Source organism: Octopus bimaculoides, chromosome 7 (assembly GCF_001194135.2).
Source record: "Octopus bimaculoides isolate UCB-OBI-ISO-001 chromosome 7, ASM119413v2, whole genome shotgun sequence".
Lineage (NCBI taxonomy): Eukaryota > Metazoa > Mollusca > Cephalopoda > Octopoda > Octopodidae > Octopus > Octopus bimaculoides.
In genome coordinates, this window is record NC_068987.1 from 46,396,474 (window position 1) to 46,401,583 (window position 5,110).

The 5,110-nt window shown below is 38.8% G+C and overlaps 1 protein-coding gene across 1 annotated transcript in view; it reads right to left on the reverse strand.

Moving 5' to 3' along the window:
* The window catches only part of LOC106873181 (basic helix-loop-helix ARNT-like protein 1), a 789,862-nt gene extending 785,066 nt beyond the window's left edge, over positions 1–4,796 (reverse strand). Inside the window, exons 1-2 of the mRNA XM_052969590.1 lie at positions 4,707–4,796; positions 715–755 (exon numbers count right to left, since the gene is read on the reverse strand). The gene's annotated coding sequence lies outside the window, so the exon portion shown is untranslated. The remainder of the gene's footprint in view (positions 1–714; positions 756–4,706) is intronic.
* Positions 4,797–5,110: the final 314 nt, after the last annotated feature.

Consider the following 5,110-nt stretch of genomic DNA (forward strand, 5'->3'; position numbering starts at 1 on the left):
ATATATATATATCCACACACACACAACACTGTCGTAAAATAAACACGCACGAGCCATTTTGCTATCATAGTCTTTTACAAGAACATATGATGTATATGGAAGAGGAGGGAGTGTATGTATATAAATACATTCAGACACGTAAACATATATTTATATATATATATGTGCATATATGTGTGCCTCTGTGTGTGTGTGTGTGTGCATACATATATTTATATCACACAACACATACATACATGTATACGTATGTAAGTTTGTATGTATGTATGCATGTATGTATGTATGTATGTATGTATGTATGTATGTATCTATCTATCTATCTATCGATAATACACGGATATGACAAAGGGATACAGACGTACATGGTGGTCTTCCGCAATGAAAATTATCCAGGCAGTCTGCACTTTAGAGATGAAGTTTCCAGGTGCAACATTGACCTTACATACACACTCATTCAGAAACACACACACACACCCACACATACACACACACACACACACATAAGCATACGTATATACATAAATGTACATACATATTTATTCTAGCAATGTGTATATATACGCACACACATACATAGGTGCACACGAACGTTGTATACTCCGCCACCAAAGGAATACAGTGTCTGAGACACGTTATATTAGTTGATAGAAAAAGGAAAGGAAGATAGGAAGAAAGTACGAAAGAAAGAAAGCGATTGAATGTTGATCACCTTACCTGATGATTGAGGTATCCACGGAACACGATACACATGGTTGCTGGTGAAGATAGAACCAATGAGAGACACATCAAAATTACTGCAACGACCGCAGTAGATATCACACACACACACACGCACACACACACACACAATCACACACACACACACACACACACACACACACACACACACACACACACACACACACACGCAATACAGAGGCAACACATACACAGACACACACCCGCATGAATGCACGTATATATATATATGTGTGTGTGTGTGTCTCTGTATTTTCTCGAACTTACATTATTTATCACCTTCAACTATACTTCAAACATTACCTGGCCCCCACCCAAATAACAGCAAAAAGAAGTAGAATAATTATAATAATAATAATAAGAAGAAGAAGAAGAAGAAGAAGAAGAAGAAGAAGAAGAAGAAGAAATAAACAAACATCATAAATGTGTGCGCGTGCGGGGATGCGGGGGAGTTCGATTGATTGTTAGCGCGCATTTGTTATTGCTGTTATTGCTGTTGTTGTAGTAATTGGTAGTGGTGTTGTTATTGGTGGTGGCGATGGTGATGCTGTTGTTGTTGTTAGAGGTGGTGGCTGTGGTGATGACCGTCGATGATCAGTGATATTGGCATTGGTAAATTGTTAAGTAACAATAACAATGCCAATAACCAAAGACGCTCCAAACGTGATCCTCATGTCAGCTTGTTTCCACCCACCCCACTAGCAGTGTTATACAGACAATGGAACGATATTATCCGATATGACCATCCATCCTTGCTGGCATCTTTTTTTTTTTTCTTTTTGCGCGTTTAACTGTCGTGTGTGGTTTTCAAGGGAATTTAACTGCTACTTCTAGCAATCTTCATGCAACCACTTAGAAGCAACTTCCTGTTGATAATGTTGGTGATGGGAGCAGTGTCAATTGCGAAACAGTAGTAGTAGTAGTAGTAGTAGTAGTAGTAGTAGTAGTAGTAGTAGTAGTAGTAGTAGTAGTAGTAGTAGTGGTGGTGGTGGTGGTGGTAGTCGCACTGTTGTTGATTGGGATGATAATTGGAAAAAAAAAATGTTGCTGTCACTACCCCAGATCAGTCAGTACACAATCCTGAGCTGACCTATGACCAAAAGTGTTCCAACCGTGACCAGCCCATCTTTCTGTGTCGTCATGCAAGAAATGCATGGTTACTGCACTATCAAATGTTTACTTCTGGTAAGACGTCAGATATGGTGGTATGAGGGTGATTTGACTGGTATTTCTGGCGGGTCGAGCATTCTTAATTGTTAATAGTAACACTTAATTAGCTATTAATTAATTAATTAATTAGTTAACCCATCCTAATGCTTCCTCCTCCTCCTCCGACACACACACACCCAATGACACGTCTCGATATCGTCTGTCACCGAAGGAACATTGTCTTTCTGTTAGAAATAGCAACCAAATCTCCCTTAAATCTCATACTACTATTTAAGAAGGTCAGGAATAATACACTGGATAAAGTATGTCGTAGAGAGCCATAAAAAGGTGAGATAGCTCCGGATTGAATTCTTTTGATTATAAGCCTGCTCAAACGGCGTTGGCTTAGGGCTAAGCAATACGGGAACCCCAACAATCATCTTACAAAATTTTAAAACATGTTAGAAGATCGATAGCTGTGATGATGATGATCATCATCATCGTGGTGGTGGTGGTGGTGGTGGTGGTGATGGTGAAATGTCGGGTGAGGCTGCTAATGGTTATGTGACTTGTCTCCTTCCATATCATTCATCAACGATTCGTGCGTATGTAACTGTGTTATGTCATCGTAAATAACATGATTCTTTTCTTCAGATCGAACGCAGAAACATGGGGTAGAAGAAGAAGAAGAAGAAGAGACGAAACGAAATATGTTGAAAGACAGTTCGTCCGACATGCAGCTTACCTTCTCTCACGCACACAGCAGCAGCAACAACAACAACAACAATGATAACGATAGCGATGAAAAAGAAATATTTTTATTAGTAACGTAATCATAACAATAATAATATAATGATTTGATTTCATTGTCATAAGTTCATAATTTAGAAATATAGACTCAATGGAATCGATTTGAGGACATAAATAAAAGACAACAACGTCAGTGTATATTAGGTGAGGTTCGAACGCCGATTGGCGAGCGACCAAACTGAATGCAAAATATTTAGTTTGACGCTGTACCAATTGTCATTCCACTGCTCTTAAATGGTAATAGACCGATTTCCAAGGACCGCATAAACTCGATCCCTTGGAAAGATTACTGGGTAAAGACGACCGTAGTTGGAATTATAAAGGTTTCTCACTTTGGCTGAAAGTCACCAATATGTAACTGGGATACGGGGAGAGAGCTTGCTAGAAAGAATAAGGATATAAATCGAAGTAAATAAACACTTATTTGTTTTATCAATCACTGAATAGATGAAAACTAAAGATCGATCGCATCCAAATTTGAACTCAGAAAATAAGGAAGAATGACAATAAGAATTTCATTCATTAACAACTTATAATCACATTGACCACAATGTCACTCATTCAATTTTTTTAATATTTTTACTGATAGTGGTGGGTTGGAGGAGGTACGATTGATTTAGATAGACTCTAGTGTCTGTCTGTCTGGTTATTGTTATTTTTACCTTATCGACTCCCAGAAGATTAAAGGCAAAAGTCGAACCTCGTTGAGATTTGAACTCGGAAAGTCAACAACAACATTAGTATCTAGTAGTAAATAAACAAAGTTTAAAATTATTGGTTTATATGTTCCATGCTTCGTTTTGTTATGCATCTGTCTGTTGTGTTGGTTAAAATTTTGGCTGCTTTGACTCAGAAAACAACAGCTGTCGGCAGACAGTATAAACAAAGCCACAGAAATTAACCAACCTTGACAATCACATAATCAACACCACCCTCACCACCCTCACCACCACCACCGCCACCACTACCACCACCACTAGTAGTAGTAGTAGTAGTAGTAGTAGTAGTAGAATGTCTTCGCATATCCCTGGATCATTCGCAGCAACAAGTGATCCAGAGAACACAAGGATTAATAATAAACGTTTGCAAACAAGAGCAGCTTTCACCATCCATCCATCGGCACATTAATATAATATCGATGATGGTGATGATGGTGGTGATTATGCGGATGATGATGATGATGATGCTAATGATAACGGTGATGAAATTGACGACAATGATGATAATGATGGGATTTTAACTATGGAAATCGCTATATTAATCTACATACAAGCATGCATATATATGTGTGTGTGTGTGTGTGTGTGTGTGTGTGTGTGTGTGTGTACACGCATAGTATAACAGTAAGAGAGAGCCATAAAAAAGGCAAGAAGGTCATGGATCAACGGAAGGAATGCCCTTGATCATAAGCCTATTCGAACAGCGTTCACCGAGGGCTAAAGGATGCAACAAGGACATGCGCGCGCGCGTGCGCGTGTGTGTGTGTGTGTGTGTGTGTGTGTGTGTGTATCCGACCACCTGTGGTTGTCGCAGTGAAGAGATGTCACTGTTGACAGATATAGAGAAGGTCTCTCGGAATGTGGCTATTGTATTATGCTATGTTTAACTCGAAGTTTTTGACAGTTTGCGTCTGTTTTATAAAAACGAAGGCGTTGAGATGCGGAGAACGGCAGCAATATTTTCGATACACAAGGACAACATTACATATATATTTGTGCGTGCGTGTGCGTGTGCGTGTGCGTGTGTGATTGCATTGTCATTTATTCTGTCATGCAATGTGATGTATATACTTGCAACCCCGTCTCCAAATCCCCGCTTCAGATATAAAAAGGGTGGATGAATAGAGAGCGATCCATTAAAAAAAAAAGACCCAAATAAATAAATAACACAATATCCACAAATTACGATCACGCACTAAACAACAACAATATCATCAATAATAATTAGTAGAAATAGTAATAATAAATAAATAAATAAATAAATAATAATGGTATTACACACACACACACCATTAAGGCTGTTTCGTTTCTCCCCACCAACAGCATTCTGCTACACCAGCTGACCTTTGCACGTGTGACCTTGCCAATGAAAACGAGGCACGAGACTCTACAAACGGTGACGTTTGCAATAATTACCTCTCTTGGAAACTATCCGAATTTTTAGCTGCACCTCCTCCCATTACATCTTTCACTTTCTATCTTTCTCTTCTTTCCCTTTTTCCTTCTTATTTACATTACACATATTACAATCTTTTTCTCGTTCCTCTCTCTCTCTCTCTTTCCTCCTCCATGGTACACATATTACAGTCTTCTTCTCCTCTCGTTCTTCCATCCTTCATACAACACATATCATCTCTTTCTCTTTCTTTTTCCTGCCACACTTCATAGATTACGACCCACTCCTCTCTCACACT